Source organism: Lissotriton vulgaris, chromosome 5 (genome assembly GCF_964263255.1).
Source record: "Lissotriton vulgaris chromosome 5, aLisVul1.2, whole genome shotgun sequence".
Taxonomy (NCBI): Eukaryota; Metazoa; Chordata; class Amphibia; order Caudata; family Salamandridae; genus Lissotriton; species Lissotriton vulgaris.
In genome coordinates this window covers 1,919,465,753-1,919,488,680 of record NC_141693.1, presented here as the reverse complement: position 1 = coordinate 1,919,488,680, position 22,928 = coordinate 1,919,465,753, and the positions used below count along the sequence as shown (strand labels likewise).

The 22,928-nt window shown below is 58.6% G+C and overlaps 1 protein-coding gene across 1 annotated transcript in view; it reads right to left on the bottom strand.

Annotated features, from left to right (window-relative positions):
• Positions 1-22,928, bottom strand: part of LOC147717722 (E3 ubiquitin-protein ligase TRIM39-like) — a 254,681-nt gene that overhangs the window by 108,583 nt on the left and 123,170 nt on the right. The gene's annotated exons all lie outside the window — the stretch shown is intronic.

Below are 22,928 nucleotides of genomic sequence, written 5' to 3'. Positions count from 1 at the left end.
GAACGGGGCAGGAGCAGCGAACGGGGCAGGAGCAGCGAACGGGGCAGGAGCAGCGAACGGGGCAGGAGCAGCGAACGGGGCAGGAGCAGCGAACGGGGCAGGAGCAGCGAACGGGGCAGGAGCAGCGAACGGGGCAGGAGCAGCGAACGGGGCAGGAGCAGTGAACGGGGCAGGAGCAGTGAACGGGGCAGGAGCAGTGAACGGGGCAGGAGCAGTGAACGGGGCAGGAGCAGTGAACGGGGCAGGAGCAGTGAACGGGGCAGGAGCAGTGAACGGGGCAGGAGCAGTGAACGGGGCAGGAGCAGTGAACGGGCCAGGAGCAGTGAACGGGCCAGGAGCAACCGTGCAGGAAAAGTGACGGAGCAGGAGAAGTGACGGGCCAGGAGAAGTGACGGGCCAGGAGAAGTGACGGGACAGGAGAAGTGACGGGACAGGAGAAGTGACGGGACAGGAGAAGTGATGGGGCAGGAGAAGTGAAAGGGAAGGAGAGGCAACAGGAGAGGTGACTGGGCACAAGAAGTACCGGGCAGGTGATGCGAGGACAGGAGAGGTGACGGGGCAGGAGAAGTGACGAAGCAGTAGAAGTAATGGGGCAGGAGCGGTGAACGGTCAGAAGCAGTGAACGGGGCAGGAGCAGTGAACGGGGCAGGAGCAGTGAACGGGGCAGGAGCAGTGAACGGGGCAGGAGCAGTGAACGGGGCAGGAGCAGTGAACGGGGCAGGAGCAGTGAACGGGGCAGGAGCAGTGAACGGGGCAGGAGCAGTAAACGGGGCAAGAGCAGTGAACGGGGCAAGAGCAGTGAACGGGGCAAGAGCAGTGAACGGGGCAAGAGCAGTGAACGGGGCAGGTGCAGTGAACGGGGCAGGTGCAGTGAACGGGGCAGGAGCAGTGAACGGGGCAGGAGCAGTGAACGGGGCAGGAACAGTGAACGGGGCAGGAGCAGTGAACGGGGCAGGAACAGTGAACGGGGCAGGAGCAGTGAACGGGGCAGGAGCAGTGAACGGGGCAGAAGCAACCACAGGAGAAGTGACGGGCCAGGAGAAGTGACGGGCCAGGAGAAGTGACGGGCCAGGAGAAGTGACGGGCCAGGAGAAGTGACGGGCCAGGAGAAGTGACGGGCCAGGAGAAGTGACGGGCCAGGAGAAGTGACGGGACAGGAGAAGTGACAGGGCACAAGAGGCAACAGGAAAGGAGAGGTGACTGGGCAGAAGAGGTGACGGGGCAGGAGCAGTGAACGGGGCAGGAGCAGTGAACGGGGCAGGAGCAGTGAACGGGGCAGGAGCAGTGAACGGGGCAGGAGCAGTGAACGGGACAGGAGAAGTGACGGGACAGGATAAGTGACGGGACAGGATAAGTGACGGGACAGGATAAGTGAAAGGGAAGGAGAAGTGAAAGGGAAGGAGAGGCAACAGGTGAGGTGACTGGGCACAAGAAGTGACGGGCAGGTGACATGACAGGCAGGTGATGCGAGGACAGGAGAGGTGACGGGGCAGGAGAAGTGACGAAGCAGTAGAAGTAATGGGGCAGGAGTGGTAACTGGGCAGGAGCGGTGAACGGTCAGGAGCAGTGAACGGGGCAGGAGCAGTGAACAGGGAAAGAGCAGTGAACAGGGAAAGAGCAGTGAACGGGGCAAGAGCAGTGAACGGGGCAAGAGCAGTGAACGGGGCAAGAGCAGTGAACGGGGCAGGAGCAGTGAACGGGGCAGGAGCAGCGAACGGGGCAGGAGCAGCGAATGGGGCAGGAGCAGCGAACGGGGCAGGAGCAGCGAACGGGGCAGGAGCAGCGAACGGGGCAGGAGCAGTGAACGGGGCAGGAGCAGTGAACGGGGCAGGAGCAGTGAACGGGGCAGGAGCAGTGAACGGGGCAGGAGCAGTGAACGGGGCAGGAGCAGTGAACGGGGCAGGAGCAGTGAACGGGGCAGGAGCAGTGAACGGGGCAGGAGCAGTGAACGGGCCAGGAGCAGTGAACGGGCCAGGAGCAACCGTGCAGGAAAAGTGACGGGCCAGGAGAAGTGACGGGCCAGGAGAAGTGACGGGCCAGGAGAAGTGACGGGCCAGGAGAAGTGACGGGCCAGGAGAAGTGACGGGCCAGGAGAAGTGACGGGCCAGGAGAAGTGATGGGGCAGGAGAAGTGATGGGGCAGGAGAAGTGAAAGGGAAGGAGAGGCAACAGGAGAGGTGACTGGGCACAAGAAGTACCGGGCAGGTGACATGACAGGCAGGTGATGCGAGGACAGGAGAGGTGACGGGGCAGGAGAAGTGACGAAGCAGTAGAAGTAATGGGGCAGGAGTGGTAACTGGGCAGGAGCAGCGAACGGGGCAGGAGCAGTGAACGGGGCAGGAGCAGTGAACGGGGCAGGAGCAGTGAACGGGGCAGGAGCAGTGAACGGGGCAGGAGCAGTGAACGGGGCAGGAGCAGTGAACGGGGCAGGAGTAGTGAACGGAGCAGGAGCAGTGAACGGGGCAGGAGCAGTGAACGGGGCAGGAGCAGTGAACGGGCCAGGAGCAGTGAACGGGGCAGGAGCAGTGAACGGGGCAGGAGCAGTGAACGGGGCAGGAGCAGTGAACGGGCCAGGAGCAACCGTGCAGGAAAAGTGACGGGCCAGGAGAAGTGGCGGGCCAGGAGAAGTGACGGGCCAGGAGAAGTGACGGGCCAGGAGAAGTGACGGGCCAGGAGAAGTGACGGGCCAGGAGAAGTGACGGGCCAGGAGAAGTGACGGGACAGGAGAAGTGACGGGACAGGAGAAGTGATGGGGCAGGAGAAGTGATGGGGCAGGAGAAGTGAAAGGGAAGGAGAGGCAACAGGAGAGGTGACTGGGCACAAGAAGTACCGGGCAGGTGATGCGAGGACAGGAGAGGTGACGGGGCAGGAGAAGTGACGAAGCAGTAGAAGTAATGGGGCAGGAGCGGTGAACGGTCAGGAGCAGTGAACGGGGCAGGAGCAGTGAACGGGGCAGGAGCAGTGAACGGGGCAGGAGCAGTGAACGGGGCAGGAGCAGTGAACGGGGCAGGAGCAGTGAACGGGGCAGGAGCAGTGAACGGGGCAGGAGCAGTGAACGGGGCAGGAGCAGTGAACGGGGCAGGAGCAGTGAACGGGGCAGGAGCAGTTAACGGGGCAGGAGCAGTGAACGGGGCAGGAGCAGTGAACGGGGCAGGAGCAGTGAACAGGGCAGGAGCAGTGAACTGGGCAGGAGCAGTGAACGGGGCAGGAGCAGTGAACGGGGCAGGAGCAGTGAACGGGGCAGGAGCAGTGAACGGGGCAGGAGCAGTGAACGGGGCAAGAGCAGTGAACGGGGCAGGAGCAGTGAACGGGGCAGGAGCAGTGAACGGGGCAGGAGCAGTGAACGGGGCAGGAGCAGTGAACGGGGCAAGAGCAGTGAACGGGGCAAGAGCAGTGAACGGGGCAGGTGCAGTGAACGGGGCAGGAGCAGTGAACGGGGCAGGAGCAGTGAACGGGGCAGGAACAGTGAACGGGGCAGGAGCAGTGAACGGGGCAGAAGCAACCACAGGAGAAGTGACGGGCCAGGAGAAGTGATGGGCCAGGAGAAGTGACGGGCCAGGAGAAGTGACGGGCCAGGAGAAGTGACGGGCCAGGAGAAGTGACGGGCCAGAAGTGACGGGCCAGGAGAAGTGACGGGCCAGGAGAAGTGACGGGCCAGGAGAAGTGACGGGACAGGAGAAGTGACGGGACAGGAGAAGTGACGGGACAGGAGAAGTGACGGGACAGGAGAAGTGACGGGACAAGAGAAGTGACGGGACAGGAGAAGTGACGGGACAAGAGAAGTGACGGGACAGGAGAAGTGACGGGACAGGAGAGGTGACCGGGCAGGAGAGGTGACCGGGCAGGAGAGGTGACCGGGCAGGAGAGGTGACCGGGCTGGAGAGGTGACCGGGCTGGAGAAGTGACCGGGCAGGTGACATGACGGGCAGGTGACATGACGGGCAGGTGACATGACGGGCAGGAGAGGTAACGGGGCAGGAGAGGTAACGGGGCAGGAGAGGTAACGGGGCAGGAGAGGTAACCGGGCAGGAAGGGTGATTAGGCATGAGCAACAGCGGTAACTGGGCAGGAGCAGTGAACGGGGCATGAGCGGTGAACGGGGCATGAGCGGTGAACGGGGCAGGAGAGGTGAACGGGGCAGGAGAGGTGAACGGGGCAGGAGAGGTGAACGGGGCAGGAGAGGTGAACGGGGCAGGAGAAGTGACCGGGCAGGAGAAGTGACCGGGCAGGAGAAGTGACCGGGCAGGAGAAGTGACGGGCTGGAGAAGTGACCGGGCAGGTGACATGACGGGCAGGTGAGGTAACGGGGCAGGAGAGGTAACGGGGCAGGAGAGGTAACGGGGCAGGAGAGGTAACGGGGCAGGAGAGGTAACGGGGCATGAAGGGTGATTAGGCATGAGCAACAGCGGTAACTGGGCAGGAGCAGTGAACGGGGCATGAGCGGTGAACGGGGCATGAGCGGTGAACGGGGCAGGAGAGGTGAACGGGGCAGGAGAGGTGAACGGGGCAGGAGAGGTGAACGGGGCAGGAGAGGTGAACGGGGCAGGAGAAGTGACCGGGAAGGAGAAGTGACCGGGCAGGAGAAGTGCCCGGGCAGGTGACATGACGGGCAGGTGACATGACTGGCAGGTGACATGACTGGCAGGTGAGGTAACGGGGCAGGAGAGGTAACGGGGCAGGAGAGGTAACGGGGCAGGAGAAGTAACGGGGCAGGAGAGGTAACGGGGCAGGAAGGGTGATTAGGCATGAGCAACAGCGGTAACTGGGCAGGAGCAGTGAACGGGGCATGAGCGGTGAACGGGGCATGAGCGGTGAACGGGGCATGAGCGGTGAACGGGGCAGGAGCGGTGAACGGGGCAGGAGCGGTGAACGGGGCAGGAGCAGTGAACGGGGCAGGAGCAGTGAACGGGGCAGGAGCAGTGAACGGGGCAGGAGCAGTGAACGGGGCAGGAGCAGTGAACGGGACAAGAGCAGTGAACGGGGCAGGAGCAGTGAACGGGGCAGGAGCAGTGAACGGGGCAGGAGCAGTGAACGGGGCAAGAGCAGTGAACGGGGCAAGAGCAGTGAACGGGGCAAGAGCAGTGAACGGGGCAGGAGCAGTGAACGGGGCAGGAGCAGTGAACGGGGCAGGAGCAGTGAACGGGGCAGGAGCAGTGAACGGGGCAGGAGCAGTGAACGGGGCAGGAGCAGTGAACGGGGCAGGAGCAGTTAACGGGGCAGGAGCAGTGAACGGGGCAGGAGCAGTGAACGGGGCAGGAGCAGTGAACGGGGCAGGAGCAGTGAACGGGGCAGGAGCAGTGAACGGGGCAGGAGCAGTGAACGGGGCAAGAGCAGTGAACGGGGCAAGAGCAGTGAACGGGGCAAGAGCAGTGAACGGGGCAGGAGCAGTGAACGGGGCAAGAGCAGTAAACGGGGCAGGAGCAGTGAACGGGGCAGGAGCAGTGAACGGGGCAGGAGCAGTGAACGGGGCAGGAACAGTGAACGGGGTAGGAGCAGTGAACGGGGCAGAAGCAACCACAGGAAAAGTGACGGGCCAGGAGAAGTGACGGGCCAGGAGAAGTGACGGGCCAGGAGAAGTGACGGGCCAGGAGAAGTGACGGGCCAGGAGAAGTGACGGGCCAGGAGAAGTGACGGGGCAGGAGAAGTGACGGGGCAGGAGAGGTGACCGGGCAGGAGAGGTGACCGGGCAGGAGAGGTGACCGGGCAGGAGAGGTGACCGGGCAGGAGAGATGACCGGGCAGGAGAGGTGACCGGGCAGGAGAGGTGACCGGGCAGGAGAGGTGACCGGGCAGGAGAGGTGACCGGGCAGGAGAGGTAACGGGGCAGGAGAGGTAACGGGGCAGGAGTGGTAACGGGGCAGGAGTGGTAACGGGGCAGGAGAGGTAACGGGGCAGGAGAGGTAACGGGGCAGGAGAGGTAACGGGGCAGGAGAGGTAACGGGGCAGGAGAGGTAACGGGGCAGGAGAGGTAACGGGGCAGGAGAGGTAACGGGGCAGGAAGGGTGATTAGGCATGAGCAACAGCGGTAACTGGGCAGGAGCAGTGAACGGGGCATGAGCGGTGAACGGGGCATGAGCGGTGAACGGGGCAGGAGAGGTGAACGGGGCAGGAGAGGTGAACGGGGCAGGAGAGGTGAACGGGGCAGGAGAGGTGAACGGGGCAGGAGAAGTGACCGGGCAGGAGAAGTGACCGGGCAGGAGAAGTGACCGGGCAGTGACATGACGGGCAGGTGACGTAACGGGGCGGGAGAGGTAACGGGGCAGGAGAGGTAACGGGGCAGGAGAGGTAACAGGGCAGGAGAGGTAACGGGGCAGGAGAGGTAACGGGGCAGGAGAGGTAACGGGGCAGGAGAGGTAACGGGGCAGGAGAGGTAACGGGGCAGGAGAGGTAACGGGGCAGGAGAGGTAACGGGGCAGGAGAGGTAACGGGGCAGGAAGGGTGATTAGGCATGAGCAACAGCGGTAACTGGGCATGAGCAGTGAACGGGGCATGAGCAGTGAACGGGGCATGAGCAGTGAACGGGGCAGGAGCAACCACAGGAAAAGTGACGGGCCAGGAGAAGTGACGGGCCAGGAGAAGTGACGGGCCAGGAGAAGTGACGGGCCAGGAGAAGTGACGGGCCAGGAGAAGTGACGGCCAGGAGAAGTGACGGGCCAGGAGAAGTGACGGGCCGGGAGAAGTGACGGGCCGGGAGAAGTGACGGGCCGGGAGAAGTGACGGGACGGGAGAAGTGACGGGACGGGAGAAGTGACGGGACGGGAGAAGTGACGGGACAGGAGAAGTGACGGGACAGGAGAAGTGACGGGACAGGAGAAGTGACGGGACAGGAGAAGTGACGGGACAGGAGAAGTGACGGGACAGGAGAAGTGACGGGACAGGAGAAGTGACGGGACAGGAGAGGTGACCGGACAGGAGAGGTGACCGGACAGGAGAGGTGACCGGACAGGAGAGGTGACGGGACAGGAGAGGTGACGGGACAGGAGAGGTGACCGGGCAGGAGAGTTGACCGGGCAGGAGAGGTGACCGGGCAGGAGAGGTGACCGGGCAGGAGAGGTGACCGGGCAGGAGAGGTGACCGGGCAGGAGAGGTGACGGGGCAGGAGAGGTGACGGGGCAGAAGAGGTGACCGGGCAGGAGAAGTGACCGGGCAGGAGAAGTGACGGGGCAGGAGAAGTGACCCGGTAGGAGAAGTGACGGGCTGGAGAAGTGACCGGGCAGGTGACATGACGGGCAGGTGACATGACGGGCAGGTGACATGACGGGCAGGTGACATGACTGGCAGGTGACATGACTGGCAGGTGACATGACTGGCAGGTGACATGACTGGCAGGTGACATGACGGGCAGGAGAGGTAACGGGGCAGGAGAGGTAACGGGGTAGGAGAGGTAACGGGGCAGGAGAGGTAACGGGGCAGGAAGGGTGATTAGGCATGAGCAACAGCGGTAACATGGCAGGAGCAGTGAACGGGGCATGAGCGGTGAACGGGGCATGAGCGGTGAACGGGGCAGGAGAGGTGAACGGGGCAGGAGAGGTGAACGGGGCAGGAGAGGTGAACGGGGCAGGAGAAGTGACCGGGCAGGAGAAGTGACCGGGCAGGAGAAGTGACCGGGCAGGAGAAGTGACCGGGCAGGAGAAGTGACGGGCTGGAGAAGTGACCGGGCAGGTGACATGACGGGCAGGTGACATGACTGGCAGGTGACATGACTGGCAGGTGAGGTAACGGGGCAGGAGAGGTAACGGGGCAGGAGAGGTAACGGGGCAGGGGAGGTAACGGGGCAGGAGAGGTAACGGGGCAGGAGAGGTAACGGGGCAGGAAGGGTGATTAGGCATGAGCAACAGCGGTAACTGGGCAGGAGCAGTGAAAGGGAAGGAGAGGCAACAGGAGAGGTGACTGGGCACAAGAAGTGACGGGCAGGTGATGCGAGGACAGGAGAGGTGACGGGGCAGGAGAAGTGACGGGGCAGGAGAAGTGACGAAGCAGTAGAAGTAATGGGGCAGGAGTGGTAACTGGGCAGGAGCGGTGAACGGGGCAGGAGCAGTGAACGGGGCAGGAGCAGTGAACGGGGCAGGAGCAGTGAACGGGGCAGGAGCAGTGAACGGGGCAGGAGCAGTGAACGGGGCAGGAGCAGTGAACGGGGCAGGAGCAGTGAACGGGGCAGGAGCAGTGAACGGGGCAGGAGCAGTGAACGGGGCAGGAGCAGTGGACGGGGCAGGAGCAGTGGACGGGGCAGGAGCAGTGGACGGGGCAGGAGCAGTGGACAGGGCAGGAGAAGTGACAGGGCAGGAGAGGCGCCGGGGAAGGAGAGGCGCCGGGGAAGGAGAGGCGCCGGGGAAGGAGAGGCGCCGGGGAAGGAGAGGCGCCGGGGAAGGAGAGGCGCCGGGGCAGGAGAGGCGATGGGGCAGGAGAGGTGACGGGGCAGGAGAGGTGACGGGGCAGGAGAGGTGACGGGGCAGGAGAGGTGACGGGGCAGGAGCAGTGAACGGGGCAGGAGCAGTGAACGGGGCAGGAGCAGTGAACGGGGCAGGAGCAGTGAACGGGGCAGGAGCAGTGAACGGGGCAGGGGCAGTGAACGGGGCAGGAGCAGTGAACGGGGCAGGAGCAGTGAACGGGGCAGGAGCAGTGAACGGGGCAGGAGCAGTGAACGGGGCAGGAGCAGTTAACGGGGCAGGAGCAGTGAACGGGGCAGGAGCAGTGAACGGGCAGGAGCAGTGAACGGGGCAGGAAAGGTGAAGGGCGAGGAACAGTGACGGGGAACAAGAGGCAACAGGAAAGGAGAGGTGACTGGGCAGAAGAGGTGACAGGGCAGGAGCAGTGAACGGGGCAGGAGCAGTGAACGGAGCAGAAGCAGTGAACGGGGCAGAAGCAGTGAACGGGGCAGGAGCAGTGAACGGGGCAGGAGCAATGACGGGACAGGAGGGGCAGGAGCGGTGATTAGGAATGGGTAGGAGCGGTAACCGGCAGGAGCAGTAAACGGATAGGGGCAGTGAACGGATAAGAGCAGTGAACGGGGCAGGAGAAGTGATGGGACAAGAGCAGTGATGGGACAAGAGCAGTGATGGGACAAGAGCAGTGATGGGACAAGAGAAGTGATGGGACAAGAGAAGTGATGGGACAAGAGAAGTGATGGGACAAGAGAAGTGATGGGACAAGAGAAGTGATGGGACAAAAGAAGTGATGGGACAAGAGAAGTGATGGGACAAGAGAAGTGATGGGACAAGAGAAGTGATGGGACAAGAGAAGTGATGGGGCTGGAGCGGTGATCTGGCAGGAGTGCTGACCAAACAGGAGCAGTGAACGGGGCAGGAGCAGTGAACGGGCAGGAGCAGTTAACGGGGCAGGAAAGGTGAAGGGCGAGGAGCAGTGACGGGGCACAAGAGGCAACAGGAAAGGAGAGGTGACTGGGCAGAAGAGGTGACGGGGCAGGAGCAGTGAACGGGGCAGGAGCAGTGAACGGGGCAGAAGCAGTGAACGGGGCAGAAGCAGTGAACGGGGCAGAAGCAGTGAACGGGGCAGAAGCAGTGAACGGGGCAGAAGCAGTGAACGGGGCAGAAGCAGTGAACGGGGCAGAAGCAGTGAACGGGGCAGGAGCAATGACGGGACAGGAGGGGCAGGAGCGGTGATTAGGAATGGGTAGGAGCGGTAACCGGCAGGAGCAGTAAACGGATAAGAGCAGTGAACGGGGCAGGAGAAGTGATGGGACAAGAGCAGTGATGGGACATGAGCAGTGATGGGACAAGAGCAGTGATGGGACAAGAGCAGTGATGGGACAAGAGCAGTGATGGGACAAGAGCAGTGATGGGACAAGAGCAGTGATGGGACAAGAGAAGTGATGGGACAAGAGAAGTGATGGGACAAGAGAAGTGATGGGACAAGAGAAGTGATGGGGCTGGAGCGGTGATCTGGCAGGAGTGCTGACCAAACAGGAGCAGTGAACGGGGCAGGAGCAGTGAACGGGCAGGAGCAGTGAACGGGGCAGGAAAGGTGAAGGGCGAGGAGCAGTGACGGGGCACAAGAGGCAACAGGAAAGGAGAGGTGACTGGGCAGAAGAGGTGACGGGGCAGGAGCAGTGAACGGGGCAGGAGCAGTGAACGGGGCAGGAGCAGTGAACGGGGCAGGAGCAGTGAACGGGGCAGGAGGAATGACGGGACAGGAGAAGTGACGGGACAGGAGAAGTGACGGGACAGGAGAAGTGACGGGACAGGAGAAGTGACGGGACAGGAGAAGTGACGGGACAGGAGAAGTGACGGGGCAGGAGAAGTGACGGGGCAGGAGAAGTGACGGGGCAGGAGAAGTGATGGGGCAGGAGAAGTGATGGGGCAGGAGAAGTGAAAGGGAAGGAGAGGCAACAGGAGAGGTGACTGGGCAGAAGAGGTGACGGGGCAGGAGCAGTGAACGGGGCAGGAGCAGTGAACGGAGCAGAAGCAGTGAACGGGGCAGAAGCAGTGAACGGGGCAGGAGCAGTGAACGGGGCAAGAGCAGTGAACGGGGCAAGAGCAGTGAACGGGGCAGGAGCAGTGAACGGGGCAAGAGCAGTGAACGGGGCAAGAGCAGTAAACGGGGCAGGAGCAGTGAACGGGGCAGGAGCAGTGAACGGGGCAGGAGCAGTGAACGGGGCAGGAACAGTGAACGGGGTAGGAGCAGTGAACGGGGCAGAAGCAACCACAGGAAAAGTGACGGGCCAGGAGAAGTGACGGGCCAGGAGAAGTGACGGGCCAGGAGAAGTGACGGGCCAGGAGAAGTGACGGGCCAGGAGAAGTGACGGGCCAGGAGAAGTGACGGGCCAGGAGAAGTGACGGGCCAGGAGAAGTGACGGGCCAGGAGAAGTGACGGGCCAGGAGAAGTGACGGGCCAGGAGAGGTGACCGGGCAGGAGAGGTGACCGGGCAGGAGAGGTGACCGGGCAGGAGAGGTGACCGGGCAGGAGAGGTGACCGGGCAGGAGAGGTGACCGGGCAGGAGAAGTGACCGGGCAGGAGAAGTGACCGGGCAGGAGAAGTGACGGGCTGGAGAAGTGACCGGGCAGGTGACATGACGGGCAGGTGACATGACTGGCAGGTGACATGACGGGCAGGAGAGGTAACGGGGCAGGAGAGGTAACGGGGCAGGAGAGGTAACGGGGCAGGAGTGGTAACGGGGCAGGAGAGGTAACGGGGCAGGAGAGGTAACGGGGCAGGAGAGGTAACGGGGCAGGAGAGGTAACGGGGCAGGAGAGGTAACGGGGCAGGAAGGGTGATTAGGCATGAGCAACAGCGGTAACTGGGCAGGAGCAGTGAACGGGGCATGAGCGGTGAACGGGGCATGAGCGGTGAACGGGGCAGGAGAGGTGAACGGGGCAGGAGAGGTGAACGGGGCAGGAGAGGTGAACGGGGCAGGAGAAGTGAACGGGGCAGGAGAAGTGACCGGGCAGGAGAAGTGACCAGGCAGGAGAAGTGATGGGCTGGAGAAGTGACCGGGCAGTGACATGACGGGCAGGTGACATGACGGGCAGGTGAGGTAACCGGGCGGGAGAGGTAACGGGGCAGGAGAGGTAACGGGGCAGGAGAGGTAACGGGGCAGGAGAGGTAACGGGGCAGGAGAGGTAACGGGGCAGGAGAGGTAACGGGGCAGGAGAGGTAACGGGGCAGGAGAGGTAACGGGGCAGGAGAGGTAACGGGGCAGGAGAGGTAACGGGGCAGGAAGGGTGATTAGGCATGAGCAACAGCGGTAACTGGGCAGGAGCAGTGAACGGGGCATGAGCAGTGAACGGGGCCTGAGCAGTGAACGGGGCATGAGCAGTGAACGGGGCAGGAGCAGTGAACGGGGCAGGAGCAGTGAACGGGGCAGGAGCAGTGAACGGGGCAGGAGCAGTGAACGGGGCAGGAGCAACCACAGGAAAAGTGACGGGCCAGGAGAAGTGACGGGCCAGGAGAAGTGACGGGCCAGGAGAAGTGACGGGCCAGGAGAAGTGACGGGCCAGGAGAAGTGACGGGCCAGGAGAAGTGACGGGCCGGGAGAAGTGACGGGCCGGGAGAAGTGACGGGCCGGGAGAAGTGACGGGCCGGGAGAAGTGACGGGACGGGAGAAGTGACGGGACGGGAGAAGTGACGGGACGGGAGAAGTGACGGGACAGGAGAAGTGACGGGACAGGAGAAGTGACGGGACAGGAGAAGTGACGGGACAGGAGAAGTGACGGGACAGGAGAAGTGACGGGACAGGAGAAGTGACGGGACAGGAGAAGTGACGGGACAGGAGAAGTGACGGGACAGGAGAAGTGACGGGACAGGAGAAGTGACGGGACAGGAGAGGTGACCGGACAGGAGAGGTGACCGGGCAGGAGAGGTGACCGGGCAGGAGAGGTGACCGGGCAGGAGAGGTGACCGGGCAGGAGAGGTGACCGGGCAGGAGAGGTGACGGGGCAGAAGAGGTGACCGGGCAGGAGAAGTGACCGGGCAGGAGAAGTGACGGGGCAGGAGAAGTGACCCGGTAGGAGAAGTGACGGGCTGGAGAAGTGACCGGGCAGGTGACATGACGGGCAGGTGACATGACGGGCAGGTGACATGACGGGCAGGTGACATGACGGGCAGGTGACATGACTGGCAGGTGACATGACGGGCAGGTGACATGACGGGCAGGAGAGGTAACGGGGCAGGAGAGGTAACGGGGTAGGAGAGGTAACGGGGCAGGAGAGGTAACGGGGCAGGAAGGGTGATTAGGCATGAGCAACAGCGGTAACTGGGCAGGAGCAGTGAACGGGGCATGAGCGGTGAACGGGGCATGAGCGGTGAACGGGGCATGAGCGGTGAACGGGGCAGGAGAGGTGAACGGGGCAGGAGAGGTGAACGGGGCAGGAGAAGTGACCGGGCAGGAGAAGTGACCGGGCAGGAGAAGTGACCGGGCAGGAGAAGTGACCGGGCAGGTGACATGACGGGCAGGTGACATGACTGGCAGGTGACATGACTGGCAGGTGAGGTAACGGGGCAGGAGAGGTAACGGGGCAGGAGAGGTAACGGGGCAGGAGAGGTAACGGGGCAGGAGAGGTAACGGGGCAGGAGAGGTAACGGGGCAGGAGAGGTAACGGGGCAGGAGAGGTAACGGGGCAGGAGAGGTAACGGGGCAGGAGAGGTAACGGGGCAGGAGAGGTAACGGGGCAGGAGCAGTGAAAGGGAAGGAGAGGCAACAGGAGAGGTGACTGGGCACAAGAAGTGACGGGCAGGTGATGCGAGGACAGGAGAGGTGACGGGGCAGGAGAAGTGACGAAGCAGTAGAAGTAATGGGGCAGGAGTGGTAACTGGGCAGGAGCGGTGAACGGGGCAGGAGCAGTGAACGGGGCAGGAGCAGTGAACGGGGCAGGAGCAGTGAACGGGGCAGGAGCAGTGAACGGGGCAGGAGCAGTGAACGGGGCAGGAGCAGTGAACGGGGCAGGAGCAGTGAACGGGGCAGGAGCAGTGAACGGGGCAGGAGCAGTGAACGGGGCAGGAGCAGTGGACGGGGCAGGAGCAGTGGACGGGGCAGGAGCAGTGGACGGGGCAGGAGCAGTGGACGGGGCAGGAGAAGTGACAGGGCAGGAGAGGCGCCGGGGAAGGAGAGGCGCCGGGGAAGGAGAGGCGCCGGGGAAGGAGAGGCGCCGGGGAAGGAGAGGCGCCGGGGAAGGAGAGGCGCCGGGGCAGGAGAGGCGATGGGGCAGGAGAGGTGACGGGGCAGGAGAGGTGACGGGGCAGGAGCAGTGAACGGGGCAGGAGCAGTGAACGGGGCAGGAGCAGTGAACGGGGCAGGAGCAGTGAACGGGGCAGGAGCAGTGAACGGGGCAGGAGCAGTGAACGGGGCAGGAGCAGTGAACGGGGCAGGGGCAGTGAACGGGGCAGGAGCAGTGAACGGGGCAGGAGCAGTGAACGGGGCAGGAGCAGTGAACGGGGCAGGAGCAGTGAACGGGGCAGGAGCAGTGAACGGGGCAGGAGCAGTGAACGGGCAGGAGCAGTGAACGGGGCAGGAAAGGTGAAGGGCGAGGAACAATGACGGGGAACAAGAGGCAACAGGAAAGGAGAGGTGACTGGGCAGAAGAGGTGACGGGGCAGGAGCAGTGAACGGGGCAGGAGCAGTGAACGGAGCAGAAGCAGTGAACGGGGCAGAAGCAGTGAACGGGGCAGGAGCAGTGAACGGGGCAGGAGCAGTGAACGGGGCAGGAGCAATGACGGGACAGGAGGGGCAGGAGCGGTGATTAGGAATGGGTAGGAGCGGTAACCGGCAGGAGCAGTAAACGGATAAGAGCAGTGAACGGGGCAGGAGAAGTGATGGGACAAGAGCAGTGATGGGACAAGAGCAGTGATGGGACAAGAGCAGTGATGGGACAAGAGCAGTGATGGGACAAGTGAAGTGATGGGACAAGAGAAGTGATGGGACAAGAGAAGTGATGGGACAAAAGAAGTGATGGGACAAGAGAAGTGATGGGACAAGAGAAGTGATGGGACAAGAGAAGTGATGGGACAAGAGAAGTGATGGGACAAGAGAAGTGATGGGGCTGGAGCGGTGATCTGGCAGGAGTGCTGACCAAACAGGAGCAGTGAACGGGGCAGGAGCAGTGAACGGGCAGGAGCAGTGAACGGGGCAGGAAAGGTGAAGGGCGAGGAGCAGTGACGGGGCACAAGAGGCAACAGGAAAGGAGAGGTGACTGGGCAGAAGAGGTGACGGGGCAGGAGCAGTGAACGGGGCAGGAGCAGTGAACGGGGCAGAAGCAGTGAACGGGGCAGAAGCAGTGAACGGGGCAGAAGCAGTGAACGGGGCAGAAGCAGTGAACGGGGCAGAAGCAGTGAACGGGGCAGAAGCAGTGAACGGGGCAGGAGCAATGACGGGACAGGAGGGGCAGGAGCGGTGATTAGGAATGGGTAGGAGCGGTAACCGGCAGGAGCAGTAAACGGATAAGAGCAGTGAACGGGGCAGGAGAAGTGATGGGACAAGAGCAGTGATGGGACAAGAGCAGTGATGGGACAAGAGCAGTGATGGGACAAGAGCAGTGATGGGACAAGAGCAGTGATGGGACAAGAGCAGTGATGGGACAAGAGAAGTGATGGGACAAGAGAAGTGATGGGACAAGAGAAGTGATGGGACAAGAGAAGTGATGGGACAAGAGAAGTGATGGGGCTGGAGCGGTGATCTGGCAGGAGTGCTGACCAAACAGGAGCAGTGAACGGGGCAGGAGCAGTGAACGGGCAGGAGCAGTGAACGGGGCAGGAAAGGTGAAGGGCGAGGAGCAGTGACGGGGCACAAGAGGCAACAGGAAAGGAGAGGTGACTGGGCAGAAGAGGTGACGGGGCAGGAGCAGTGAACGGGGCAGGAGCAGTGAACGGGGCAGGAGCAGTGAACGGGGCAGGAGCAATGACGGGACAGGAGAAGTGACGGGACAGGAGAAGTGACGGGACAGGAGAAGTGACGGGACAGGAGAAGTGACGGGACAGGAGAAGTGAAGGGACAGGAGAAGTGATGGGGCAGGAGAAGTGATGGGGCAGGAGAAGTGATGGGGCAGGAGAAGTGATGGGGCAGGAGAAGTGAAAGGGAAGGAGAGGCAACAGGAGAGGTGACTGGGCAGAAGAGGTGACGGGGCAGGAGCAGTGAACGGGGCAGGAGCAGTGAACGGAGCAGAAGCAGTGAACGGGGCAGAAGCAGTGAACGGGGCAGGAGCAGTGAACGGGGCAGGAGCAATGACGGGACAGGAGGGGCAGGAGCGGTGATTAGGAATGGGTAGGAGCGGTAACCGGCAGGAGCAGTAAACGGATAGGGGCAGTGAACGGATAAGAGCAGTGAACGGGGCAGGAGAAGTGATGGGACAAGAGCAGTGATGGGACAAGAGCAGTGATGGGACAAGAGCAGTGATGGGACAAGAGCAGTGATGGGACAAGAGAAGTGATGGGACAAGAGAAGTGATGGGACAAGAGAAGTGATGGGACAAAAGAAGTGATGGGACAAGAGAAGTGATGGGACAAGAGAAGTAATGGGGCTGGAGCGGTGATCTGGCAGGAGTGCTGACCAAACAGGAGCAGTGAACGGGGCAGGAGCAGTGAACGGGCAGGAGCAGTGAACGGGGCAGGAAAGGTGAAGGGCGAGGAGCAGTGACGGGGCACAAGAGGCAACAGGAAAGGAGAGGTGACTGGGCAGAAGAGGTGACGGGGCAGGAGCAGTGAACGGGGCAGGAGCAGTGAACGGGGCAGGAGCAGTGAACGGGGCAGAAGCAGTGAATGGGGCAGAAGCAGTGAAAGGGGCAGAAGCAGTGAACGGGGCAGAAGCAGTGAACGGGGCAGAAGCAATGACGGGACAGGAGGGGCAGGAGCGGTGATTAGGAATGGGTAGGAGCGGTAACCGGCAGGAGCAGTAAACGGATAAGAGCAGTGAACGGGGCAGGAGAAGTGATGGGACAAGAGCAGTGATGGGACAAGAGCAGTGATGGGACAAGAGCAGTGATGGGACAAGAGAAGTGATGGGACAAGAGAAGTGATGGGACAAGAGAAGTGATGGGACAAGAGAAGTGATGGGGCTGGAGCGGTGATCTGGCAGGAGTGCTGACCAAACAGGAGCAGTGAACGGGGCAGGAGCAGTGAACGGGCAGGAGCAGTGAACGGGGCAGGAAAGGTGAAGGGCGAGGAGCAGTGACGGGGCACAAGAGGCAACAGGAAAGGAGAGGTGACTGGGCAGAAGAGGTGACGGGGCAGGAGCAGTGAACGGGGCAGGAGCAGTGAACGGGGCAGGAGCAGTGAACGGGGCAGGAGCAATGACGGGACAGGAGAAGTGACGGGACAGGAGAAGTGACGGGACAGGAGAAGTGACGGGACAGGAGAAGTGACGGGACAGGAGAAGTGATGGGGCAGGAGAAGTGAAAGGGAAGGAGAGGCAACAGGAGAGGTGACTGGGCACAAGAAGTGACGGGCAGGTGACATGACAGGCAGGTGATGCGAGGACAGGAGAGGTGACGGGGCAGGAGAAGTGACGAAGCAGTAGAAGTAATGGGGCAGGAGTGGTAACTGGGCAGGAGCGGTGAACGGTCAGGAGCAGTGAACGGGGCAGGAGCAGTGAACGGGGTAGGAGCAGTGAACGGGGCAGGAGCAGTGAACGGGGCAGGAGCAGTGAACGGGGCAGCAGAAGTGACAGGGCAGCAGAAGTGACAGGGCAGGAGAGGCGCCGGGGAAGGAGAGGCGCCGGGGAAGGAGAGGTGAACGGGGCAGGAGAGGTGAACGGGGCAGGAGAGGTGAACGGGGCAGGAGAGGTGAACGGGGCAGGAGCGGTGAACGGGGCAGGAGCAGTGAACGGGGCAGGAGCAGTGAACGGGGCAGGAGCAGTGAACGGGGCAGGAGCAGTGAACGGGGCAGGAGCAGTGAACGGGGCAGGAGCAGTGAACGGGGCAGGAGCAGTGAACGGGGCAGGAGCAGTGAACGGGGCAGGAGCAGTGACGGGCCAGGAGAAGTTACGGGCCAGGAGAAGTTACGGGCCAGGAGAAGTTACGGGCCAGGAGAAGTTACGGGCCAGGAGAAGTTACGGGCCAGGAGAAGTTACGGGCCAGAAGAAGTGACGGGGCAGGAGAAGGGAGGGGGCAGGGGAATTGACGAAGCAGGAGTGTTGATCGAGCAGGAGAACTGACTGGACAGGAGCAGTGAAAAGGCAGGAGCAGGCGTTTCCCAGGGCGACTGGAAGGGTAGGGGGCCAGTTTAGTTTTGGGGGGACCGTTTTTGTAAAAGTGCAGGAGTTTTAATAACACTTCAAAGTTCTTTGTATATTCAGCAGGTTGCGGTCAACAATACAAGTGCCAAGATAACTTTGGTGATCAATGTAAATGTAAATTGTAAATGTAAATTGATACTTGTATAGCGCACTACTCACCCTCAAGGGTCTCAAGGCGCTTGTACGAATACCGCTGTGGAACCCATCCTGGCTTTCCCTGTGAGGCGTCCACTCATGGGCACCCCCAAGGTGGAGACCAGGCATCCTTAGCGTTGTGGGGGCCGTTGTGGAGATTAAGCAAGCTATTGCAGAGTTGCACTCCATGATTGGAATAGGCACCGAGGCGAGAATTATCAGGTCCGTGGAATTTTTGAGTCCAAGACCCGCAGAGGCGGGGAATTGAACCCTGGTCCCGGGCTAGACCTCTGCATCAGGGTCTGCCGCTCTAACCATTGAGCCACACTTCTCCACATAATGTACCTGCTGGAGAGAGATGGGAGCATGTTTTGTCTAGTGGCTGCAGTGGCGGCTCCTCCATGGGGGCGTTTGGGCGCCGCCCTCCTGCTTTCTCGCCATGGGAGAAGGCAGAAACAAATGGTAGTTATTACCATAATAACTACCATTTCTTTCTGCCTTCTCACACGGCGAGAAAGCTGTAGTTCCTGGTTTCGGGTAGGCGGTGTTACTCGAGGGCAGAGGGGAGTGGCTTGCCCACTGTTCTTCATACTGACTGCTTGGGCAGCCTGAGGCCGCCCAAGCAGTCAGTATGAAGAACAGTGGGCAAGCCACTCCCCCCTGCCCTCGAGAAACACCACCCACCACTCTCCCTGTTCTCTCTGTATGCTGCAGCAAGCAGCATACAGAGAGAAAATGACGCGGGTGGGGCAGCCGGCCGCACCAATCACAGCGCTGCACTGCGGTGGAGGGGAGGGAGGCTGCCTGCAGCCTTCCTGTCTGATGACGTGCACTGTCTGCTTCAGGATTTGAAAAACAGGACGGCGGGAGTCGTGGAGTCCCCGGAACAGTTTGGAACTGTAAGTTTAAATGTACTTTTTTTATATCATGATACCGCATAATTAGTTTTTTGCCACGTGACATTTTGTTAGCTAACCCTGCCGCATGATGTGATTCTGCATTTATAGCAAACCAGAGTCCGTAATAACATAGCGAACGACGACCTATACCTGTTCAATTAGTCACCCGAACGCCTTGACTTACAACAACCAACGACCATTCATCACCAAACGCAGAAAACTACAAACCATCACTGCCACCACAATTCTACCCTGGCGTCTGAAAATTCCGAGACTGGTACCAAAAGAGTTAATATTTTTTGACTAAGGCAAGCTGACAGGATGGAACGTGAAACGCGGTCTCTGCACTCCAAATGCAGAAATTATTTATTCTGTCAGCCACCAATTCCGGGAGATGTCATTTTTATGCTCACTTACACAGCAAGGAAAGGAGTCTGGCATCCCCCCCCCCTCAAAAAGAACCCAAATATAGAAACATAATTTATTTTCTTTAAAATTCTAATAGAAATTGCTTTTATCTAGGCCAGATGAATCTAGTGAATAGTAGGGCAGGGCTGTAGGGACACCACATCCACCCATGGAGACGAGCGCCCCTCAGTACACATCTTTCCTTGTGACGTTGTTCCGGTCAAATAGTGATTTTCTCTCGTTATATTTCGTTTTATTGTACTTTTTATGACAGCTCCCTGTATGTGCTCTGCCTATGGTATTTTGATTCTATTGATGTGTTGATATACAGGTCGATGGTCAGTACTAGGGAGGGGAAGCAGGCGGGGGATAGGTAACTAGACTTCACATATATCGCATATCTTTTTTCCCCCCTTAACCCCTCCCGCCTCCTCCCTCATCCACTTCAGTGCGCGACACAGCAGCATGTGGCGTTGACAGCAATAAGAGGCCAATAAGAACTTTGTTTTGATACATTTATTTTAGAAATTAGTGGTGGTAAATGTACTATTTAACACCAAGTTTTTAAAGAACTTTTCTCAGGGTGAGGAGGATCCAAACCCCTAGAAAATTTTGAGTACACTTCCTACGGTCGCTAGCATAAAAACATGTGTTGACTAGTTTTACGCCCCCTCCACTTTCAGATTCCACCAGCTGCCACTGAGTGGCTGTTTTACTCATCTAAGGTAGAGCAGAGGGGTAATATACCTGCTGCAAAGAACGTGTACCATGCAAATACACAATATTTTATGTGCGTAGTTCAGTGGGTACTGCTTTGTGTTCACTTCCCGAATGAAAGGACACTTGAATACATATGGCCTGGCAGTTTGGGCTGGACTGTTCACATTGGGCGCAGGATCAAGACTGATTTGCACATGGCTGGATCCAAAGTGGAATGGCATGGTGAGGCAAAAAACGATGGATTTAAGCCCAGATCTCTGTAATGGGGTGAATGTATGATATTGTTCTGCATTCTGTCCACCAGTTGTTCTTTTTGCTATATTATGGTTGAGCAGCTAGCTGGCTGACATGAATATGAAGGAGCCTTTGTAGGTTTCCGTGAGTCTAGATTCTCCTGAAGAGTCCCTTTCTCTTCTGAGCCCTGCTTAACACAGGTGTACATGAGGAGCCCTGTATCCATGACCTCAATGTTTGACACAAAAAATAATCATGGATTTCTGAGCAATGAGAGTAAAAGCATTAACACCTTAACCGCGGCAGCAATTCTGCCACGGTGCGAGCGTTCGGATGAGTGGGCAGGGCCGCGACGGCCGTTTGCCGACGGCAGCAATTAAAGGGTTAAGGTAACATATTGTTCCTAGTTATATTTCACACGCTTTACATAAACCTGTATTCCCTAAAAGTGTTTGCTTTTTCCTGAATTAAACCTCAAATAAACATGTTTATCCATTGTTTTAATTAAATAACGTTATAAGCTGTAACTGGTCAGTGAAATGCTAAACGTACTAAAAATTGGTATATTTTGCTATTTTTAGCCACACCCCTGACTCCGCCCACTGATTCAATCTTCGGTTATTCCTGCCCCCTGATTCTCCACCCACTGTTCCCCTACATTTTATTTCCCACTTCGACCACTGACTCTACATATGCACATCAGCCATAATCCCACCTCAGCACTATGAGTACACCCTACCTCTGGCGCAGCTCTGCCAGGGCACCCAACCCCCTTCCAACTTGGCACTTCCAGTGTATAATAACAGTTATTATTCGGACTCAGCTCTGCCCATGCAATTCAACCATGACTTATGCTGGCCCAGGCTGCTGCGTCAGAGAACCATAACGTCAGTGGGTCAGAGGACACACACTATTGCTTCTTATAAACTCCAGTCTATTGAAATCAGAGGGCCAGTGAAGATTGGGTGTACAGGCTCAAATTGCAGAGAGCTGATCCTAAGGGTCCTCTTAAAAATTGCAGCCTGAGGCGGATACAACACGTGTGATCACGGCAGGTTGCAGAGCGCCTTTCATTGGCCGGGAAACTACTCAAACAGTTCGCACTTGGATCCAGTACAAAACAAGTTTGTGATGTGGCGTACCAAGCAGAGCTTCCGACTTTGATCCAGGGGAGCCTGTGTTCGAGTCTGGGCATCAGCTCTACAAAATAAGCATTTGCAATGCAAAAGGTCTCACATTTACGTGAGTTTGAGCTATTGACATTGCAAATGATAATGCAATTTTATTTTTATTCTAATTTTTAAGACCTAAATAAAATGCATTATGATTTACAATGCCAATACCTCAAACTCAAAAAAGCGAGACCTATTTGCATAGCAAAGGTTTGTTACTAATTTACGCCTCGCGTGGCATGGATGAGATCTTACACTGTGTTCAGCTACTTTTCAACGTTTCTCCAGTATGGTCTGCCTGTCCCCATCTTTCCAGCACTTCTTACCTCCGCATTCCTACTGGTAGCGGCAATGGCACCGGTGCCCGAACAAGGTGCACTCTTCTCTCATTTGTGTCTTTCTTCTTCTCAAATCACTTGCTCCCTGAAACAGATTTACCGCGTAGCCACCATCTTGTTTCTTCTGTGACTTTACAGGTCAGAATATTCTGTTGCGTGTAGGATGTTTTGCTTCCACATGAGGTTCTTCAGTAGAATCTACATTCTGTCATGTGGATTTAGGAGTTGCTCTTTGAGAGGCCAAGGTAGGTCCGGGCCTCGGGATGATATAAGAGCTCTGTATTGCATACTCTTGTTGGTGGCCAATTGCCCACAAGTCCTCCTTTGCCTTTAAAACGAGTCTGTCTGTAAAGTTATCTTCAGGCAACACGTTTTGCATTTCTAAATTTTCAAATCTTGCTTGGCAATTTTCAAAATGAAAAAACTAAATTAGTTTTCACAATGTAGATTTCAGATATAGAGTGGAATGTATTTTTATACCTGAATCTGTCTTTTTTTTAAATAAATATGTTATGTGGTAAATCCCATATATTGGCAAACCTCTTAAAATATTTATGATTCCACGTAAGGAACATTTCCTTGTTGGATCTCTCTACTGGCCTACATTAATTTGAAAGTGCAGTCAATATTCCCAGGTGTCGTGGACCCATCTAGCTGACCACATTCAATAGATGTCTTTTCCAACGAAAGCTATGCAGAATTCTCTCAAAGAAACCTCAGCAATAGTCTTTCGATCTATAGAATTCCCCAGATACATCCAGGAGAACACATTTGTTGACGTCCCTGCAGCCTACACAGAGCCCAGAACATGGCAGATCTTCATTTCAAATGTAGTGACCTCTCATGGGTCTCCTTCTCATTACAAGCAGTGCAGCCTCACAATGCTGCTTTTCCAATCATACTTTCACTGCCACCACTGACTGGCGCCACTGCTCTCCCATTTTCTTTCAGTGCCACCACTGACTGGCGCCACTGCTCTCCCATTTTCTTTCAGTGCCACCACTGACTGGCGCCACTGCTCTCCCATTTTCTTTCAGTGCCACCACTGACTGGCGCCACTGCTCTCCCATTTTCTTTCAGTGCCACCACTGACTGGCGCCACTGCTCTCCCATTTCTTCTTTGCTCTTTCTCACAACTTTCTCCGCTTTCGCTCTGCACCACTTATGAACACAATCACAGATGTATTAACAATACCCTCCTACCCACCAACACAGAACAAGGACAGCACTTCCCCTCACACTTGCGTGTGTGTGGAGTCTTCGTCGGATCCAGAAGTGTTGTTTAGCACAGATTTCTCCATCATGAACAACTGTCACTTATCTGATGTCTGTCTCACAATCTGATGT